Raw genomic sequence first — 23,060 nt, 5'->3', positions numbered from 1 at the left:
GAGAGCTGCAGTACGTGGGAGCTCTCAGTGCTCTGATTCCATCTGTCAGGTTCCTGAACCGCCGGCCCACCAGGCCGACCCCTCCCCCACACAGCCCACTGCTCTATACAACACAAGAAGTCATCCCAGAGCCGTTTAAAAGGTCAGCAGGACTACACTACAGCCTGCTTTGACATTTGATTGGCAGAGGTAAATATCTTCGAGTGGTTGAGATGGGCTGAGTCCTCGTGCACTGCTTCAAAGAGCAATGTGAATGGGAGATACGCTGGGTCGCTTCCTCCGGGTGAACTCCTATTCACTGGGCCTTCTTTTAACAGGGCTTTACTGAAGCTGTATAGACCTTTTGGGTTATTATTAGTCTCTCACTACAGACTACCATTCATTGTCTCTGACAGCATCCTGTTTTGATATGCAGATATATGCTGGCCGGTCAAATTGCTAGTTATGTTTATGTGGAGGTGGACAACCTTGAGAGGTTTGTGTGTACGTCCGTTTGTGCGAATAGTTTAAATTATTCATCCGGTGTGGGTGTGTATTGCGTTGTGACCTCAACAAGGACAGGAGGGCACAATGGTGGGTCATCTGGGCCCTGCCAACTGCCAGTCCCTTCCCCTCCGCCTCTCCAGCCCGCTCCCTATGGCCACCGCCTTGTGTGCAGCGTGCTCTGGCGGCTAAAGGCGCTCGTTAAAGGCCATAACTTATCCCACGTTTGAAGCTAATGGGAGGAATACTGGCCGCAGTGAAAAATAAATGACATTTCTCCCCCCTCTCTCTCCCTGCCCTCCTAACCTGCAGCGTAATATAGCAGCGGTGAGGGTATGCATTACAGATCTGAGGCCTTAGAATTTATCTGTGCTGCACTACGCTGACTGATGCATTTGAAAATAATGTACTGGAGCCGGAGCATAACAGGGACCCCGTAACTAATGGAGAGCTCTCGCCCCGTGGCCGCCACTGTATATCATTCAGCTGTACTACCTCATCAAGCCCCGGCCCTGCACACAGTGCAATATATCCCCTCTCCGTCCTTCCTTCTTTCTCTCTCTTTAATTGTCATTCTCTCTCATGATGCCCTCTTACTAATGAATACAAAAGCCTACCTTCATAATGTGCCGTCGTTGCTCTCGGTGAACGAGGAGCCGCATTAACCGTTCAGATTGATGCACCAAAGTCTACTCTGAACGCCATCATTGTGTTTCCTTCATAATAACTGAAATGTTTTGAGGCCTAGTTACCGAGTCATTTTCATTTGACCAATCAGATATCAGAGCATAAGACATACTGTATCTGCAGCATTAAAACAAGTTTCACATTTTTGTCACCTGCACTAGTTCAGTGAAATGCCTTTCTTGTTTACTCTTTCCCGACAATGCGATAGTCAATGTCAGTAGTACTATCATTTTTTTTTAAATAAAAAAGTGAAGTAGAACAAAAACACACAATAAATATAAATAAGAGACCACAAGAAAGTAAGTAAGCTACATACAGGGTCGGTTCCAGGGTCAGTGCCAATACCATATTTACAATGTACAGGGATCCTGGAGTGGTAGGTTTAGATATGTATAGGGGTAAGGTGACTAGGAAACAGGATATATGATAAATGTACAGTGGCAAGGGTTGTTCTCTATAATGGTTGAATATGTAAAAAACATTTGAAAGATTGGTGGAGTGGGCCAGATCAGAGTAGATAAACAGGTTGAATATGTAAAAACATTTGAAAGATTGGTGGAGTGGGCCAGATCAGAGTAGATAAACAGGTTGAATATGCAGGTTGAATCACTTTTCAAGCATAATATAACTGCTTGATCATTTATCTTTTAGGCCCCCTACTTCCTCTCACTCGTTTCACCTCCCTTTTCACAGCTCAGTTTTATTTAATGGTGTTTATGTTTAATAGCTGTATCAGACAGCAGCCACTCACTGCCCTTTTCCAGCCAAATCAAGGTAAAGAAAGAGGGGAAAGGCCAAATGAATTCCGTCCAGCGAGAGGTCAGAGAGACAGACAGAGAGTACATAGCAATGCCTTTTCCCCAGTAGGCAGTGGGAGATACGATGCTAATAAGATCAGAAGAGAAGAGGAGAGCCGCACCCCCGGGTCGACCATAAAGAGTTTCAGTATATCTTTTTAAAGAAAACACCCTGAAAAAATGATGATGTCTGCTTTGAAATGCATTAATAATCAGAAGTGGACTGTTTTGTTCTAGGATATGAAATAGGATTGAAATCCCCTAGTCTTGGGGAGGGCAGGGCTGGGCGAGAGAGGGGGGTAGTGGTGGGGAGTTAGGGGCCATAGAGAGAGTTAAAGAAAGGCAGAGGGTGGAATAAGAAGTGTGTTGTTGTGAGCGAGGTTGAGGAGGCCTCTTCCTTCCTGCTCTCCTTCCGTCCAGGTGCACAGGGCAGGGGGAAGAGAAGACAGGAAGAGGCTCTCATTATTTCTGGTTTCCGTTTTCTCTTAATGGAATGTTCTGGATGGTAGTGGGTATTTGAACCATCAGCGTGTTTCCCATGTTCCTCTCTCCGTGATCACGCCGGTTCTAAATCAAAAATGCCTCTGACTCACTCTTAGGAAGAGAGGAGGAATATGAGGAATATTTGAACAGTTAGGGCCTATGTTAGAGCATGATGAAAAAGACTTCAAATGCTTTGTCTTTCTCTCCCCTTCTATCCTAATCGGAAATTCATAGAATAACTAATGAAATGAAACCTGTAGGAAGTGTGCCATTTCCCCCCCCTCTCATATAATCAGAACATTTTGGTGTTGTGCTGAGTTTATAATACAGTAGAATCCTTAAGTGGAGGAAATCTGTATTATTAAATTGTAATATAATTATAATACTTTGTAATTGGAAAATGCATTGCGGTGTATAATAAAAGACTGTGTGGTGGTCAAGTGCCGTCTCAAGCAGATTCTCCGCCCCATTGATGTATGAAGGTCAGACGTCAGTATTCCCACTGCCTAATCTCTCTGTATATACATATAGGCAACGGCTCTGGGCTGTTTCCATACTGAAGACCTGGCCCACTGTCTACCATAGGGGAAATACCTGTTTGTCATTACAAATACTTAATTCACTTCAATTCATTTTAGTAACTCGGCTGTAACTTTGGTAAGGTATTACTAATTAGATGTTTCTTATTGGATTGTTTATTTGGTTTCGGTCCTAATCAATGCATTTTTATTCACTTTCATTACATTTTGGCACATCGTCAAGTGTTCCAGATATCTGTAGGACTAGTACTTTATATGGAGACGGCCCGAGGTCCCTATAGTTGGTTGGTTGGATTGACTGAGTGATTGATGTAAATAATAGATTGCCTCATCCATCCTCCAGTAGTTGTGAGGATCCAGGGAGAGAGCTCCAGGGCTCGGCCATGTGTTGATGTCACTGAGAGGCAAGCAGGCAGGACGCCCGGACAGACTGGGATTTAATTGTGACTGAGCATGTGCGGCTGGCTGGTGGTTTCAGTGTTGTGACAGGCCAGGCTGAGGCAGGCGGGTGGCCAGCCCAGGGGAAGCGGTCGATCAGGTCGGTCAGACCTATTTTCTGACTGACTTCCTCTGTGAGGGGGAGATGGGCCATGTGAGGTACAACTGACCAGGACAGAGAAGGTGACCCTGGGGAGGGAGTATAGGTACTGTAGGCAGAGCAGCAGGTCAGAACTGGGCCACTGACCAGGACAGAGAAGGTGACCCTGGGGAGGGAGTATAGGTACTGTAGGCAGAGCAGCAGGTCAGAACTGGGCCACTGACCAGGACAGAGAAGGTGACCCTGGGGAGGGAGTATAGGTACTGTAGGCAGAGCAGCAGGTCAGAACTGAGCCACTGACCAGGACAGAGAAGGTGACCCTGGGGAGGGAGTATAGGTACTGTAGGCAGAGCAGCAGGTCAGAACTGGGCCACTGACCAGGACAGAGAAGGTGACCCTGGGGAGGGAGTATAGGTACTGTAGGCAGAGCAGCAGGTCAGAACTGAGCCACTGACCAGGACAGAGAAGGTGGCCCTGGGGAGGGAGTATAGGTACTGTAGGCAGAGCAGCAGGTCAGAACTGGGCCACTGACCAGGACAGAGAAGGTGACCCTGGGGAGGGAGTATAGGTACTGTAGGCAGAGCAGCAGGTCAGAACTGAGCCACTGACCAGGACAGAGAAGGTGGCCCTGGGGAGGGAGTATAGGTACTGTAGGCAGAGCAGCAGGTCAGAACTGAGCCACTGACCAGTATGTCCACCTAGAGTTGAGATGGAGCTTTTCGTAAGCCCATCGTCACTCTGTGTTTGACTCTGTCTGGACACAGGCCTGGTTCTGTTTCAACCCCACACTGAAACCTCTTCAGCAGCAGCCCAATGGTTGAACTTCAGTTAGTATGGCTCTAAAGCACTCTTCACTGGGCTGGGAACCTGGCACTCTCACTAAGCAAACAGTAGATGGGCTCTGCTCTACTCTTCTCTTCCCTGCCTGAATAGTCCTCTCTCATGGCAGTGTGATCCAGCCAGCCAGGCCCACCTAAAGCGCTGTAATGGCTGTGTGTGAAAAGGGTTTGCTGGGAATGGTTTTAAACGGTGGAGAGCTCTAAAGAGGCCGACGGTCGGAAAGATATCACCTAACAGCCTGCCGTTAAAAGGTTGACTGTGCTACGCTGGAATGGAGGTGTCCTATAGTCGGCCCAATTTCAGCTAATCAACCACGCCTGATTGTTTGCTGAAGTGCACATTTGGGGTGGACATTCATTAGCCCTCCACTGGAGGTTTTATACCATGATTTCTTTTATTTTGGTCTTTTTCAACTGTTTTTAAATTATTTATTTTTTTACATGGGCCATCATTTATAATTTCCCCAAGCTACTGAATCTCATCTACTCTGGCTTCATTTAGACCGTCCTCCCAACATCAGAGTGCATATCCTATTTTTTGGGGACGCTTACAAATAACATGGAGCATCTCAATGTGAAAGCATTATCCAAATTGCAATTGGTAAATGTTGCGCTAGATTTTTTTTTGTACCTCATCTGCAACAGCCTCAGTACCCAGACACAGACTCTGTCTGCCCCCCCTCCCCCCTGGCCTGTGCTTTGATGTGAGTTATCAGTGAGCCCCATCGCCCCCGCCACCCTCCCAGCCCCTCCGTGTCAGCACCTTTTGATGTAGCCTATGTGCACTTCCAAATATCATTTTTAATAAGGAGTCATTATCATTTAGATTTCTTGCTGAATGAGAAGAGTGACCTCTGGTATTTATCTGGTGGGGGGTTGGGGGGTGAGCTCATTGACATTAAGCCAAAATGCGTACTATGTGCATTCTGGGAAGATTGGGTGGAAGCCACTTATATGGGGAGCTGTATACAGTGGCAGTCATTCACATCTCTTATGTGTCTGGTAATCAGAATATCTTCTCTAGCAGTTCCCTGAGCAAGTCAGTTTGGGTCTAAGCACTCTGGTCTGATACTAGTAGTTAAATAAATCAGTAGTTATTTAGAATGTACTGTAGATGTAGCTTGTTAGAGATGCGTGTGTGTGTACGCACGTGTGTAGTGGTGGGGAGACTTATTATGAAGCTCACCTTCCCTGAATAATGGCATTACAGAGCAGGTTGGGGGACTGGCCTTGGCTGTGTAAGGCAGGGAGGGTAGCAGCTGCGCCCTCACACACAACAAGGCTCCTCTGATTTGGCAGAGCTCACCATGGACTCCCTCCACCTCGTTGAAGGAGAGTCTCAAGAACTAATATCATCCTGTTTTTATCAGGCAGTGAGCGAGCGGAGAGAAGTCCCAGGGCCCTGACAGGACAAAGAGCCTCTCCACACGCCTCCTCCCTCTTTAATATCTTTCTGTGGACCAGGTCGCAATTAGCATGTTAATGAAGGGATCTGAAACCTCTAAAGATCAAGACAATAGGAGTCCTTTCTGGGCGCCTGAAGATAACAAATAACCTTTAACGGAAATTACCAGATGAAATGTACAGCGTTTATCGTGTGAAATACTCATTTTTAAGAGTAATCTACGAAACGCTGGCGTTAATCTATTTCTTTATGCTTTTGAGCCCCATGCCTGCCTCTAGCTTATTTTGGTTAATTACATTGAGGACACTTTATGCTTGTCTCTTTTAAAAACGTCTTGCGGTTATCTGCGTATTCTCCCTGCCCTACTTGATGTTGGTGCATGCTGGCTAAGCTGCGAGAGGATCATTTAGGAGCCCTGGTGCTGCAGCTTTGTCACAGCGGTGAGAGATCAAAGAGACCCCTAATGCTCAGATTCAGGAAGAAGAATACCAAATCACACTGGTCTCCTGGGCAGGCCTGGTGTTGGTAGCATTGGGTCAAACTCAAGATAATGAGGAGTGTGTTACAGCCCCTTTAAAACCACACAGATGTTCACACATGTCCATGATGCAGTGTGAACCTGCTGGACTGGGCTGATCCTGTGTAGGTGTAGAGGGTTAGTATTAGTACAGGTGGTAATGTAATAATATATGCCATTTAGCAGACGCTTTTATTCAAAGCGACATAGTCATGCGTGCAGACACTTTACATATGGGTGGTCCTGGGAATCGAACCCACCATTTTGGCGTTGCAAGCGCCATGCTCTACCAACTGAGCTCCAGAGGTGGTAGAGGCAACAACAAGGTCTTGATGCAACGGTCCGATGTGAACAAATAAATGGGTTGAAAGGCAACCCCTAGCAGAGGGCAGGTAGAGGAGTGAGTGTCAGATGGGGTTGGGAGAGGCAACACTGCTGGGTTCAAAGCACTAGTGTGAAGATGACACTGGAAGGACTGTCCTCTACAGAGAACCCCTCATTCACTGTTCAGTCAGACCAGTTAAGTAGAGGCTTCCTGGAAACACACAAGTGTGCACGCACACACACACACACACACACACACACACACACACACACACACACACACACACACACACACACACACACATCAGCCAGGCCCAGGCGATACCCTGCAGCGTCAGCAGCACCCTAACTCTCCGCATGAACTGCCCCAGGCCACATATCCAGACAGACAGACACGGCAGACAGGCCCAGCCTATCTCTACTTCTCTCATCTATCACTCACCTCTCCATCTCCTCCTCCCCTCCCCTCCTCTCCTCTCCCCTCCCCCTATCTCCTCTCCTCCTCATCATTTCCCCATCTCTATCTCCTCTCCTCTCTCCTCTCCTCTCCTCTCCTCCTATCTCCTCTCCTCCTCCTCATTTCTCCTCCTCCTCCCCATCTTCTCTCCTCCTCCTCCCCATCTCCTCTCCTCCCCATCTCCTCTCCTCTTCCCAATCTCCTCTCCTCCTCCTCCCAATCTCCTCTCCGCCTCCTCCCATCTCCTCTCCTCCTCCTTCCCATCTCCTCCTCCTCCTTCTCCCCATCATTTCTCCTCCTCCCATCTCCTCTCCTCCCCATCTCCTCTCCTCTCCCCTATCTCCTCTCCTCCTCATCATTTCCCCACCTCCTCTCCTCTCCTCCTCCTCATTTCTCCTCCTCCCCATCTTCTCTCCTCCTCCTCCCCCCATCTCCTCTCCTCCTCCTCCCCATCTCCTCTCCTCTTCCCAATCTCCTCTCCTCCTCCTCCAAATCTCCTCTCCTCCTCCTCCCATCTCCTCTCCTCCTCCCTATCTCCTCTCCTCCTCCTTCCCATCTCCTCCTCCTCCTTCTCCCCATCATTTCTCCTCCTCCCATCTCCTCTCCTTCTCCCTATCTCTTCTACTCCTCCCCATCTCTTCTCCTCTCTATCTCCTCCTCCTCCCTATATCCTCTCCTCCTCACCATCTTCTCTCCTACTCCTCCTCTCCTCCTCCCCATCTCCTCTCCTCCTTCCCATCTCTTATCCTCCTCCCCATCTTCTCTCCTCTCCTCCCAATCTCCTCTCCTCCTCACGATCTCCTCTCCTCCACATCTCCTCTCCTCTTCCTCCTCCTCCTCCTCCCCATCTCCTCCTCCTCATCTCCTCTCCCCTCTATCTCCTCCTCCTCCCTATATCCTCTCCTCCTCACCATCTTCTCTCCTACTCCTCCTCTCCTCCTCCCCATCTCCTCTCCTCCTTCCCATCTCCTATCCTCCTCCCCATCTTCTCTCCTCTCCTCCCAATCTCCTCTCCTCCTCACGATCTCCTCTCCTCCACATCTCCTCTCCTCTTCCTCCTCCTCCTCCTCCCCATCTCCTCCTCCTCCTCATCTCCTCTCCCCTCTATCTCCTCCTCCTCCCTATATCATCTCCTCTCCTCCTCCCCATCTCCTCTCCTCCTCCACATCTCCTCTCTTCCTCCCCATCTTCTCTCCTACACATCTCCTCTCCTCCTCATCAATTCCCCATCTCTATCTCCTCTCCTCTCCCTCTCCTCTCTCCTCTCCTCTCCTCTCCTCCTATCTCCTCTCCTCCTCATCATTTCTCCTCCTCCTCCCCATCTTCTCTCCTCCTCCTCCCCATCTCCTCTCCTCCCCATCTCCTCTCCTCTTCCCAATCTCCTCTCCTCCTCCTCCCAATCTCCTCTCCGCCTCCTCCCATCTCCTCTCCTCCTCCTCCTTCTCCCCATCATTTCTCCTCCTCCCATCTCCTCTCCTCCCCATCCATCTCCCCCTATCTCCTCTCCCCCATCATCCCCATCTCCTCTCCTGTCCTCCTCCTCATTTCTCCTCCTCCCCATCTTCTCTCCTCCTCCTCCTCCTCCCCATCTCCTCTCCTCCTCCTCCCCATCTCCTCTCCTCTTCCCAATCTCCTCTCCTCCTCCTCCTCCAAATCTCCTCTCCTCCTCCTCCCATCTCCTCTCCTCCTCCCTATCTCCTCTCCTCCTCCTTCCCATCTCCTCCTCCTCCTTCTCCCCATCATTTCTCCTCCTCCCATCTCCTCTCCTTCTCCCTATCTCTTCTACTCCTCCCCATCTCTTCTCCTCTCTATCTCCTCCTCCTCCCTATATCCTCTCCTCCTCACCATCTTCTCTCCTACTCCTCCTCTCCTCCTCCCCATCTCCTCTCCTCCTTCCCATCTCTTATCCTCCTCCCCATCTTCTCTCCTCTCCTCCCAATCTCCTCTCCTCCTCACGATCTCCTCTCCTCCACATCTCCTCTCCTCTTCCTCCTCCTCCTCCTCCCCATCTCCTCCTCCTCATCTCCTCTCTCCTCTATCTCCTCCTCCTCCCTATATCCTCTCCTCCTCACCATCTTCTCTCCTACTCCTCCTCTCCTCCTCCCCATCTCCTCTCCTCCTTCCCATCTCCTATCCTCCTCCCCATCTTCTCTCCTCCCTTCCCAATCTCCTCTCCTCCTCACGATCTCCTCTCCTCCACATCTCCTCTCCTCTTCCTCCTCCTCCTCCTCCTCCCCATCTCCTCCTCCTCCTCCTCATCTCCTCTCCCCTCTATCTCCTCCTCCTCCCTATATCATCTCCTCTCCTCCTCCCCATCTTCTCTCCTCCCCATCTCCTCTCCTCCTCCACATCTCCTCTCTTCCTCCCCATCTTCTCTCCTCCACATCTCCTCTCCTCCTCCCCATCTTCTCTCCTCCACATCTCCCCCTCCCCATCTCCTCTCCTCCTCCTCCACATCTCCTCTCCTCCTCCCCATCTTCTCTCCTCCACATCTCCTCTCCTCCCCATCTTCTCTCCTCCACATCTCCCCTCCTCCTCCTCCTCCTCATCTCCTCTCTCTCCTCTCCTCTCCTCCTCCCCATCCTCCCCATCTCCTCCTCCTCCCCCTATATCCTCTCCCCCTCTTCCACATCTCCTCTCCTCCTCCCCATCTCCTCTCCTCCCCATCTCCTCTCCTCCCTATATCCTCTCCCCCTCTTCCACATCTCCTCTCCTCCTCCCCATCTCCTCTCCTCCCCATCTCCTCTCCTCCCTATATCCTCTCCCCCTCTTCCACATCTCCTCTCCTCCTCCCCATCTCCTCTCCTCCTCCCCATCTCTTCTCCTCTTCCCCATCTTCTCTCCTACTCCTCCCCCTCCCCATCTCCTCCTCCTCCCCATCTCCTCTCCATCTCCTCTTCATCTCCTCTCCTCCTCCTCCACATCTCCTCTCCTCCTCCCCATCTCCTCATCTCCTCTCTTCCTCCCCATCTCCTCTCCTCATCACAATGTCCTCTCCTCCCCATCTCCTCTCCTCCCCATCTTCTCTCCTACTCCTCCCCATCTCCTCTCTTCCTCCCTATCTCCTCTCCTCCTCTCCCTCTCCTCTATCTCTTCCTGTTTCTTATGACTAGCTCAGTGTTTTCCTCTTTATTCTCTCTGTCAGTCCCATGCCAGTTGAATGGATTTCTAATATCTGTGCATGGACATGGTTGTGTGTGTGACGCTGTGCTTATAAGAAATAACCTTTGGTAACCTTGTTCATATCAATCAGGGTACATAATGTAGTTATTATACAAAATGTACATTGTATGCATGCGTGAGAGGTGTTTGTACACCCACATTTCCATGGAACTGAATTCTCCAGATATCTTCCCAGTTTAGCCCTGGCAGGTAAGACCTCACACAGATGTCAGGCGAGGTAAAGCTGGCCCTGTAATATTGCTAGGAGGCGGGAATAAAACGGTGTGAATTATCTGTCAAAGCATCAGCCCAGTGAGCTGTGTGGCCAGTTCATTAAACTGCTGACAGTACCATTAATATTAGTGTGCCTTTAAAACCTCAGCATCAAATCAGAACCACCCAGGGAGATGTGAGGTGGTTCAGCTTTTAGAAGGGAGTGATCTGAATTCTAATGGGCTGTAGGAGGATAGGTGGTGGAGGTCTATAATAAAGTCTCTTTTAAAACCTGTTTTTGGAAATGGGAATTATATGGCACTGCTGGCATTATAGAAAGCAAACCTTAGAAAACTGGTGAGATGGACATGGCATGAATGAATGTTTATCATCATGCCAAGCATTAGGCTAAAATGTCCCTGATGCATAACTTCTTGCCCAATTATGATTTTGAAGAAAAATAACTCCTGGACTTTCCATCACATTTAGACACTGTGCATTTGGTAGTTGCCACATATTCTTTTTTCCGTAATACAAATTTCCAGTAAACTAAAAGATGATAGCCTCGTAGTAACCTGCACCAAAAGATAGCTTATTCTGGTTTGCTTTTACTTTTCAATATTTGGTGCGAGAACTTTCCAGCAAACGTTTAGGACATGGAGTTTACCAAGACGGTATGCTGCGCCTATACAGAACGAAATGCATTTTTCGTGCGGAAAACAGGACAGAAATGTGTTGCTTTGATGTTAGCCATAAAACCATTAAAAAATGTTTTTTTTTAAGGATGAATACTTTGGATGTACACAGAGTGGTGTGACAGTTGTAGAGAGCCCTCACCGTTGCTGTCCAGCAGTGCCTGGTCCACGCATTTACCATGTATCCTCCCACCACTCTGTCTACCAGAGTAGCTTTTATTCTCCTCAGAGGAGGGAGAGATGCCTCTTGTTCTCTTTACGACAGATTTTTAATACTGTTCCTCCGACTACATTTGTAGAGAGCAAATGCTTTGATGAAATATGGGACAAACACTGTACACATCATGTTTTTCATTTGTAGTAGTATAGCCTTGAAATGGACTCTACAACATATAATTTATCTGATATAGTCCTGTACTTGCTTTTGCACTGTCTAAAAAAAAACTGCCCGTTGATTTCAAAATAATTCTTCCAACCAATATCTTGGTGAATTTACATGAAATTAAAGTCCTGACATCCATTTGATAAGCAACTGAGGGGTATATAATTGGGACATCCTGGGAAAATGACATCTTAATTATATTCGCTGACACTTACCATGCAGTGTCAATTGGCTGGTAATAAAGAACAGGACAAGCATGTTATCTGTGTAGCATCGTCTGATTACAAATCTGTCTGTTGGGTAACTTGGGTTAATTGAGTTTATGAAATTAGAAGTTTTCTTCATGAATTAAAATGTTGCCTTTCTTACATCTTGAAGTTCTCAACACTGTCAGTTGTAATGTCTAGTAAGCATGGTGTATAGCACGATTTGATGCAGGTATTGTGTTGAGGTCAGTTTCATCTTCCAAAGCCTATTGAATTTTGACACATTTGCTTCTGGGTGACTGACCTTGCTTTCGCCTACACTGTGACTCTCAATAGCAGAGGCTAATTTGGCTATGGGAAATAGATTCAAAACTAACCCAGCAACAAGCACCTGTGGAGCTAAGCTTTTCTGGGAAATTGATATGTACTGTATCTTCTGTCACAAAAATGTCATCTTGTACCTGAAATTGGCACATCTCCTTTGAGCCTCTCTTGATAGTTCGACATGTGAGTGCAAACTGTATTGTATTTGGTGTTTTACTGTAATAGACAACTATGATGTTCAGTTGCTTCTGGGGACTTTCAATAGGCTTTGTGTTTTAGTTTAGTGCAGCAGACCAATAATATGTAAATGCATCCCTGTTTCTTTCCTTCCCTCCTTGAAATAACCACTTATCTGACATGTTCTGACACGACTTGATTGGCAAAAATAATAGTGGAATCCTTGCTTTCACCTAACCTACTGTGTGAAATTGGTGATTACTTCAAGAAAGCTGGCTGGATGGAAGGAAAGAAGGAGGAAAGGAAGGAGGTAAACATATATCGAATCAGGCCTGTGTTTATCTTGTATCAGGTGGAGGAGCGTGAAGCCCAGGTCCAGGAGCTGCAGGACACCATCACAGAGCTGCACCAGGAGATGAACAGGAAGGACCAGGACAAGCTGACACAGCTGCAGGAGCTCCACCAGCTGGAGAGCAGTGTGAAGCAGCTCACTGACCAGGTATGGCTGGGGAACTCTTACCATCCAGACAGGTCTAGTTCTGGACTGTTGGTAAACACTTGTCCACTTCTGGTCAAGATCAAATAGAACTAGTAAATCAAAATGTTAACGTCATTTAATTTTAACACTATTGACAGAGTATGCAATTGCTTCATCAGCATAATGAAACCTACATTGGTCTAATCTACAGTGTATGACACAGTTGTACTTGTAACCCATTGGTGTGGTACAGTGAATGATGTGCTGTGTGGTTGTCTTGATGGCAGGTCAGGAGCATTGAGGAGACCACAGGCCAGCTGAGACAGGAGGTGGCTGTTAGAGTGGGCATCAGCAGCGCTACCCTGTCTGGGGATGTGACTACAGCAGGGAAGGTGGGAGCACAGTGTTCATGCATATACTGTACATGTACTGTTATACGTTCCACAGGACATGATCTACTACCTGACCTACGTTTTATATAGGCTGTCAGGTCTAACAATGCATCAGTGAACATATAATGAACTTGGATCCACTCTGGGCTTTTCCAGTCTTAAATATTCATCCAAATGTCATTGTTCTGTGCAAACAAATGCATTACTAGGTGATAGAAAATGATAGAAATGTAAGCTAGTCCTAGAAAGTTCCAGTTATATTTTGTTCATTTTCTCTATTCTAAGACTCATTAACATTTCATCAGTCATCCTGTTGTTATTAACATTCCTGTACAAGCCTACGCATTCACACATAAATCACATTAGACCCTCATTTCCAGATGAATGCGTACGTACATGGTGACTCAGTCTCTCACACGGTCTGTCTGTATGGTTTGTCTGTATGGTTTGTCTGTCTGTATGGTCTGTCTGTGTGGTCTGTCTGTGTGGTCTGTCTGTATGGTCTGTTTGTGTGGTCTGTCTGTATGGTCTGTCTGTATTATGTCATGGGTTGGAGATCATGATTGCCCAGTAGAGCTGGAGATCTTTGAGACCAGTGTTTGTTGAGAGGGGCTCTAATGATGGCACATGTGGCCTGGGTACTGATGGCCCCAATGTGGGAGTCAGGGCCAGCCTGAATAGCAGCTCTGTCCCCCTCTCTCCACCTAACTCTTGACGTCTCCACACATCTGGCAGGCAGCCCAGAGACCATGATGGGAGTCAATTAACTCTAATGAATTGTAATATTGTGCAATTTTAATCAGGCTGTAATTCTGTATAATAACCTTAACATTTCTGGATGGGATTGGATTGCAGTTACATGTGCAGCAGCAGAAGAAGGCAGAGAGTTTAAGTAGGGAACTATGCAGGTCCTTAGAAAGAGGGCTTTTTAGAGTTCCTTTTGTTTGCGTTTAATATGGAAATTGTGAGAAAATAATGAGACAACTTCTCCTCATTGCTTATTGAATTTGGGAGGTCAGGTACAATGACTTTTGTGTAATTATGGACATAGCCTCAGAGATGGTAGGTAGATTGGCCTATTAGTCCTGTCTGGGATGATTTCTTTTCTCTCTGGTGGATTTTGACCTTCAAATCATCCAAATGCTAGTTAGAACCTTCCTGATTGGTTGAATTGGCTTGCTGATTAGTCAGGCTTCCCTGGTGGGCTCACTGACTGGTATCCTGTTTGGCTGCGTGGGGGTGGAGGAGGAAACAGCCTCATAGCCAGATGGTAGAGAATAGAGGGAACCGTAGAAAACATATGTAAATGAGAGAAATGATCCTGTCATGTATTTGGTGTTTTAGTGAAACAGCATTGTCTTTGTGTAAGAGTGGATGTCTTTGGTGCTGAAACAGAATATTCTAACACTGAAGGAATCTATGGGTCCTGACCCTGTCCTACATCTCTGCTGCCTTTTCCTCTCTTCTCTTCACCTCTCATCCCTTTTCCTTCTCTCTTTCCCTCTCTCAATGTGGAGGAAATGCATTGGAAAGGAGAGCCAAAGTCACACAACATTAGTTTGGTAGTGGCTGCCGCTGCAGAAAGCCATTACTCTTCCTTGACAGTATCATAGAGAACGGTGGAGCTGGGTCGCGCCTAGCCCCTCGCTCTCCCTCACCATGCGCCACTCGCAGGAAATTGCCTCATACTTCAGCGGGCAGGAAGGTGACACGTCGGCGACACCCACGCATGTGTCACTTTCAGGGCCCAGGACCTGGGTGGGAGCGGGCTCCGGTGCCACAGACAAGTGCTGCCTGGGGAGCAGTAGAGGAGAGCTGCCCAGGGGAGGCTGGTTGAGCTGGGGTCTGGACACGCAGGGAACCACTCTGGATTTAGAGGAGGGGCAGAGGAGGGGTAGAACTAGTTACCATAAATGAGGTCTTAACCTCCCTAACTTTCTTTGGCCACTAGTTTTTGACCTGATTGAACTCATCTACTGCACAAAAGGACTGGGTGGAAATGGAGAGTTGTGGCATTGAGCTAGCCAGCGTTGCAGTAGATGGGATATTTGCAGTGCCCGCTGTCTCTTATTTGATGAATTTTGACTCCTACAAAGAGGATAGTTAGGTGCCCCACTGGGTGGACGGACAGAGGGATGCAGCAGGACCCAGGGAAAGTGCTAGGTGGTGGGCTTCTCTGTGGCTGGTTTCAGCCTGCAGTCTGGAGCATAAGGGCTGTTCTGTCCACAGCCACCCGTATGGGGAGCAGTAATGAAAGGAGAGGTTAAGGAGGAGAGTGAAGTGGTCTCGCTCGACAATAAATCCTATGTAGTAGGGGATGCTATGGGACCCCACTCCTAGAACACAGTAGGGGCGTTGAAAAGGGACAGGCGTACGCACACTTACCCAGACACACACGCTCACACACACACATTCACACACGCTATGCCTGTTAAGAACTGTTGTGCCTCGTCTATGAAAGAGATTGAGCTATTGAAAATATGGGCTAATGTTTTGTGGAGCGCATTCCCTGAAAAAGACGAGGAATCTCATTTCTCACTCAAGACATTAGGTTCTTTGTGTCATACGTTTGACTAAAATGTTGTTTATGAGTTTATTTGACTATTATTTGAAAATGTAGACATCATTTGAACAAAACTAAAGCCTTTATCAGTTCTGAAGCCACAGGCACTGATGCAGGTGTGGTATACGTACCAGCTGCTGGGTTGGCCATTGCTTTCAGATGAGACATGTACATTGTGCTGTTTGAGAGGGAATAGAACACTTTATGCTGTTCCATCTCCTCCCGACACCACACCCCATCCCTGTGCAGACCTCTCCAGAGGACCAATGTTTATTGCCATTCTAAAGCAGGCTTTGTTGTGATTGTGTGTGCTCTCCGTCCCCTTCTCCTTGTTTCCACTCTTCTTTCATTTTGTGCAGGGCTGGGGGGATTGCTCTGTGCTGCGGCTCTGTGATTAGAGAGAGGGAGAGGCAGAGTGCTTCTCAGCAGGACTCTGTTTTATATTCATCAAAAGAGCTGCCTTTGATTTGCTCCCTCTGACGTGTGACAGCGGCGCGGCTGCAGCACCACACAGCCGCCGAGGAAATCGTGCACTTATCACCCCTCCCTCCTCCTCCCTCTCCTCCCCTGTTCTCCTCACCCTCCTTTACCAGCAGTACCCACCACCCTACTCCCCCTGCAGCCCAACCTTCGGGCCTCCTGGCCGTCTTATTCATTTCTCTATTGTTGTTAATATTGTCTCTTTTCACTCAAAAGGCAGACTTTTTCCAAGATTTGCCCTCGCCATCTCTCCCTCTCCTCAGAATAGTTACCTAGAGTAGAGCCTGTGGACAGACGGGCCAGCAGAAAGAGGGGGGGAGAGAGAAAGAGGGAGATAGAGAGAGAGCTCTAAGTATGGATGATGGGTGGTGATGAGAAGCTCATCAAGGCCCTGTCTGTCTGCATAGGACAATGTCCATTTCCATGGGAGGGAAAACAGGCTGTTGTTGATTACAGAACAGTATTGAATAAGTTGTTTTCCCTGTTGATTGCAGTATATGAATGTGACCATTCAGTCACTGCTGCCTACATAGAATTACAATTCCATTACGGTTGCCTTCTTTGTCTTGCTGACGTCCAGTGGCCACCCTGTTGTACAGACTCCCTCGTTATCCAGGGTGGGAATGATATGACATATGGGTTGGAGAAAAGGCCAGGTAATGTCCTGGGATGGTGGAGACTCAGGTTAACCCAGATAAAGTCCTGTTCTGTAGCTTGGAGGAGCATCTCTCACCCTGTCTCTATGACCTTCAGCTCTGTGTCTGTGGTAGCTCAGACGAGGCCGCTGTAGTTTCCTATGTGTTTACACAGGAGCCCATCCTATTACCACCCTCAACTAGCAGATCAGTCAATTCTGCACAGTTTCTGATGGCTCAGACTAAAATCACATACTCACGCACACACTCACACACTAGCTCTTCTCTCCAAACACTACCCCCCTCTGCACCACGCCTGGGCCCGAGCAGGACACACACTCCTGTGTTTGAACAGGGCCCCTCTGTGCCGCAGAGACCAGCTTGGTTATTAACGGTGTCAATTATTAAAGCAATTTCCAACTCTGCAAACAGTGGCAGGGAGAGGTGAGCAGACGCAGGAACGTGTGAGTGTGAGATCCATGGGGAGGGAGGGACAGACTGAGGCCATTTGCCTGCTGCTTTGTCCCTGCAGCGGCCCAGCTAACAAGGTCACATACACCCAAGGTTAGCTCGGAGGGAGGGGAACATGCTTGGGTAATATTTCACCTTCTCCTTGGTTCCATAAGCATCTTATGCACACCACACACACACACACACACACATGGACACACGCATACTTGCAAACACACTCGCTTCCCAGGAACTGGAAATTGAAAGGTGTCCAATTGACGTTGTGCATGTACAGCAGCAGAATGAAATGCAAACGGAAGCAGTGTTCTCTGATGCTCACTGATCTCTCCTTGCCGTTTGACGATCCCCCATACTTCACGGCTCATGTCACATTTGATAGTGATGCCGCCATGTTATAGTTGATATACTGTACTGTATACACAAGGTTAAATGCTTGCCACAGTCTCGGGGTCCTCAGGAGAGTGGGATACGTAAGTAAACATTCAGCTGCATATTGTGGCTGACATCAAATCTAATTTTTGTAAACATTTTCGAAAACAACAACTGAAATGCTAACTTACGGGTCCTTCCCAACAATGCAGAATATAATAAAGAATTATTATAATAACAGAAAATAAATACACAGGAATAAATATACAGGAATAAATACACATTGAGCAATGATAGCTTGGCTATATGCACAGGTTACCAGTACTGAGTCCATGTGCAGGTGTACGAGGAAATTGAGGCAGGTATGTACATATAGGTAGGGGTAAAGTGACTAGGAAACAGGATAGATAATAGACAGTAGCAGCAGCATATGTCATGAGTGTGGAAGTGTGGACGTGTGTGTTTGTGTGCTGACAGTGTGCCTGTGTGTACTTGTTATGTGTGAGTGAGTGTGTGTGTGTGTGTATATGTTGGAGTGTCAGTGTAAGTATGTGTGAGTGTGTGGGTAGAGTCCAGTGTGTGTGCATAATGTCAAAAAGGGTCAATGCAGATAGTCCTGGTATCTATTTGGTGAACTATTTAGCAGTCTCGTGGCTTGGGGTTGGAAGCAGTTCTGGAGCCTTCTGGAGCATCCCGGTACTGTTTGCCGTGTGGTAGCAGAGAGAACAGTCTATGACTTGGGTGACTGGTGTCTTTGAGAATGTTTAGGGCCTTCCTCTGACACCTGCTGGTATAGAGGTCCTGGATGGTAGGGAGTTTGGCTCCAGTGATGTACTTGGCTGTACACACTAGCCTCTGTAGCGCCTTGTGGTCTGATGCCAAGCAGTTTCCATACCAAGCGGTGATGCAGCCAGCCAAGATGCTCTCCGTGGTGCAGCCAAATCTTTTCAGCCTCCTGAGGGAGAAAAGGCGTTGTCCTGCCCTCTTCACAACTATGTTGGTGTGTTTGGACCATGATAGGTCCTTAATGATGTGGACACCGAGGAACTTGAAGCTTTCAACCCGCTCCACTACAGCCCTGTCGATGTGAATGGGGGCGTGTTCCGCCCTCCGTTTCCTGTTGTCTACGATAAGCTCCTTTGTCTTGCCCACGTTGAGGGAGATGTTATTGTCCTGGCACCACACTGCCAGGTCTCTGAGCTCCTGGTAATCGTCGTTGGTAATCAGACCCACCACCCTTGTGTCATTGGCAAACTTGGTTACATTATTTTATCTCTTCTTCTCCTGTGTTGTGTTTGAGTCAAGCCTCGCTCCTGAAAACAAAGACTACTGTAGGTCCTTTAGTAATAGCTCTCACATCTTGTTGCTCCGAGGGCCGATGCGGACAGACAGACAAAGTAGGACTACAAAGTAATACAATGGGAGATGCAGTGTAGGCTTATGATGCCTCACACATGTAGAGCTTTCCGTGTTTAGATAACTACTAGGAGGGAATGTTAGTGTCAGGCTGCACAGCTCACAGCTCCAGGGAGAAGGTAGTTGGATGGCAGTTTGAATGGAGTTTGATAGGAGCGTAATGACTGTCTGATGGCCCTCCTGTCTGGGTCTTGTCAGGCTGTTCAAGGTGACCGCTCCAGACCCCACTGTCTGTCTCTGCGTCTCTCTGTCTACATGCATGATGATGCATTTGATCCGAACCCATCTCCCTAATGGTCTCTGTGAGCTGCCAGCATTCCACAGAGCACTCAAGAAGGCCTTGTCCCTGTCATTTCAGATGTTCACCTGCCCCACTAAGCATAGGTAGCCATTCGCCCCTCGTTCGCCCGCTGCTCTTGACAGAAAGAAAGAGGGAGATATGAGCGGCGTAGAGAGAGAGAAAGGGAGAGAAAGGGATAATTAAACCCTGCAATGCTGCACTTTGTGTCAGAGAGGGAACATCTTCCTTCTGCTCCACTGTAATCTCTGAAGCCGTGCCATGGTGTGTCAGTGTTAAGTTGATACCAAGCTTTGGCCTACTGTGGACCTCTACTGCTGAAGCTCTACTGTAGGGCCTAAACCCCATAATCCAGCTCAAAGGCAGATGCTAGGGTTAGTTATGTGACTATGTGCTGGAGATTGACTGGCTCTTTTCTGAGAGGCGTTTTCTCTCTCCTCTTTCCTCCTCTGTTGTTCCCCCACGTTCCTGAGGCTGGCTCTTTGGCCCTGAAGGACCCCCACAAGGCTCTGGGTGATTCCAGCGTTTATCCTCCCTCCTCCATGTCTTTCACCGGGGAGAAAGCAGGAAACGGGGATAGCAGCAGCTCATCCTCAGGGCTCCACTGTCTGCTGCCACATAGGCCCTGTGGCCTTCTGCATATTTCTATGGAAACACTGACTGGCTATTTCTGTAGCTGATCTAACAGCAACCATCCTGTCTGGCTCTCTGTATATTATGTAGCTTTGTGTAATATATAAAGAGCCATACACAGTGCATTCATAAAGTATTCAGACCCCTTCCCCTTTTCCACATTTTGTTACTTTACAGCCTTATTCTAAAATGGATTTAAAAATAAAATAAAAAATCCTCATCAATCTACACACAATACCTCATAATGACAAAGTGAAAACAGGTTTGTAGAAATGTTTGCAAATTTATAAAAAGTGTATTATTTACATAACTATTCAGACCCTTTGCTATAAGAATCGATATTGAGCTCAGGTGCATCCTGTTTCCATTGATCATCCTTGAGATGTTTCTACAACTTGATTGGATTCCACCTGTGTTAAGTTCAATTGATTGGACATGATTTGGAAAGGCACACACCTGTCTATATAAGGTCCCACAGTTGACAGTGCATGTCAAAGCAAAAACCAAGCCATGAGGTCGAAGGAATTGTCTGTAAAGCTCAGAGACAGGATTGTGTCGAGGCACAGATCTGGGGAAGGGTATAAAAAAAAATCTGCAGCATTGAAGGTCCCCAAGGACACAGTGGCCTCCATCATTCTTAAATGGAAGAAGTTTGGAACCACCAAGACTCTTCCTAGAGCTGACCGCCCGGCCAAACTGAGCAATCGGGGGAGAAGGCCCTTGGTCAGGGTGGGGACCAAGAACCCAAGGGTCACTCTGACAGAGCTCCAGAGTTCCTCTGTGGAGATGGGAGAACCTTACAGAAGGACACCCATCTCTGCAGCACTCCACCAATCAGGCCTTTATGGTAGAGTGGCCAGACGGAAGCCACTCCTCAGTAAAAGGCACATGCCTGTTTGCTTGAAGGACGGATATTTTATTTGCAAATGAAGCGACTCAAGAGTCCCTATCCATCTGCTAGCCCAGCCATTTTCTCTCCACAGCTTTCCTTCCTCCATCTCCTTTCCTTCCTCCATCTCCTGCTGCACCACCTTTGTCTGTGAGTCTCATCTTCACTATAGCATCTTATCAGTGTTACTACAGCAAAGCAAATCACGTTGCGAGAGAGATGCTAGTAGCTCATTTAGTTTGTTTTCTTTTTAAGGGCATATTGTTTTATTTATGGTGATTTTCTGTATTATTAAGAGAAGAGTTGTGAATCGCTGTCGTGCCATTGGTTTATCATTGTGAGTATGCTTCGATGCTCTCCCTCCCTGGCCCTGTGAAGTCAGACGTTTTGATAGGGCTCTTGACACAGCAGCACTTGGCAGCAGACTCCCTTTGTTCTCGCAGGGAAAGGTGCCGAAGGCATTCGAAAGCAATAAACAGGAAAAGCTATCAAATTCAATATTTCTCAGCAGATGACGAAACAGACATGTATTTGTGCACTTGGCATGCAGCGAGATCCCTCCTGGATAAACATGTAATATTAGCGTTAATGTATGGGAGCATTATCTGGCAGACACCACACCAGGCCTAATCTTATCAGTGACACCAACACATATCAGTTAGCATCTCTTAATTTAGCAGAATTGAACAGATTACGATAAGTCCCTGGGAAGGAAGAAATTCCCTACATGGAAACACCTGTCCCTGCCTTAGAGTGGCTTTGGGGGAGCCAGCCAACTGGAAGCAATTATTTGCTGGTGGTCAGCATTTGGGCTATCTGCTGGGATTAGCTGAGGGACTGCTGATCTGGGAGCTGGTCGAGCGTGATGTGGTTACACCTGACTGGGCACTCTGGGCTGAGCTGAGATAGGCTTGGCTAAAGTCAACTGGCATGGGATGGAATGGGCTGAGCCAGGCTGGGTTGGGCTAGACTTGGCTGGGTTGCTTGGGCTGCACCTCATTGAGCTCAGGAGCCTGCCTGTGCCTGCTACGTTCCACATCACCAACAGAGTCTCAGGCTAGGTGGAGCTTTTGAGGTAAGCCTCTTTATAATGGAGATATACTCACTGGTGATAGTGAGAGATGATAAGCACTATTTAACCTGGGTGGTATTGTATGGGGCGGAAATGTGTTCATGTGTGACTACAAACTAATGTATTTTTGTGTGTGTGATTATTTACAGATTTGGGTAAATGTGAGGGTTCTGAGTGTGTGTGTATGTGGTGTGGTGAGTGTGTGTCTGGCTGCGTCCATCTGAGGGGTCTGGCTGGGGACGTGATTGTGTTTTGATGAGGTCTCAGTGGTGCGCCCAGCTCTGGTCTTGTTGAGATGCTTGGTGCCTTGCATTCCCATCGCTTTCCCAATTTGACAGCTGATGGGATCACAGATGGAATGTGTGCCAGTGTGAATTGCCCGTGATATACATAACAGCCTAATTTATCTTCTCCACCCCTCTCTTTTCAGCAATTCCTCCCTCCTTCCTACCTCATTCCCTCCTCTCTCCCTCTCTTTCTCTCTCTATCAATCTTTTCCCCTCTCCCCCACTCTCTCTACCCCTTTCTGTCTGTCTGTCTGTCTGTCTGTCTGTCTGTCTGTCTGTCTGTCTGTCTGTCTGTCTGTCTGTCTGTCTGTCTGTGTCTGTCTGTCTGTCTGTCTGTCTGTCTGTCTGTCTGTCTGTCTGTCTGTCTGTCTGTCTGTCTGTCTGTCTGTCTGTCTGTCCCCCCTCTCCCGGTCCTTTACTCTCTCAGAGTTCAGGTGCCCTCACGGTCCTTTAGCAGGGTTAACAGGCAGTGCCAACTCCAGCCATTCCCTGAAGGCAGTTTGTCAAACCTTTAAGTCTCTATAACCACCCACCACACTGGTCCTGGACCAGCTCCTATGTACCCATGTGGAGAATAGTGGGTTAGCCAGTGTGGAGAATAGTGGGTTAGCCAGTGTGAAAAGCCAGTAAGAACACACACTCTTACACACAGTTCATCATTGCTCTAAAATGGCTACTGTGTCCAGTGCTAAGCACCAATACACACCACTAATCCCTCTATTTTCTGGTGCCTGCTTCAGAGAGAGAGAAGGGGGAGGTAAATAGAGAGAGCAGGAGAAAGAGAGTAGAGTGAGCGAGAGAAGGGAGAGAGAGAGCAGGAGAAAGAGAGTAGAGTGAGTGAGAGAAGGG

General features: G+C 47.8%; 1 protein-coding gene across 4 annotated transcripts in view; it reads left to right on the top strand.

The window, feature by feature from the left end:
- The window catches only part of LOC115111117 (uncharacterized), a 177,014-nt gene that overhangs the window by 61,838 nt on the left and 92,116 nt on the right, over window positions 1-23,060 (top strand). For all 4 annotated transcript variants that reach the window (XR_010461573.1, XR_010461574.1, XM_065011948.1 and 1 more), the window contains exons 5-6: window positions 12,581-12,727; window positions 12,994-13,098. The gene's annotated coding sequence lies outside the window, so the exon portion shown is untranslated. The remainder of the gene's footprint in view (window positions 1-12,580; window positions 12,728-12,993; window positions 13,099-23,060) is intronic.

Source organism: Oncorhynchus nerka, linkage group LG27 (genome assembly GCF_034236695.1).
Source record: "Oncorhynchus nerka isolate Pitt River linkage group LG27, Oner_Uvic_2.0, whole genome shotgun sequence".
NCBI lineage: Eukaryota > Metazoa > Chordata > Actinopteri > Salmoniformes > Salmonidae > Oncorhynchus > Oncorhynchus nerka.
This window is presented reverse-complemented; position numbering and strand designations above follow the sequence as displayed.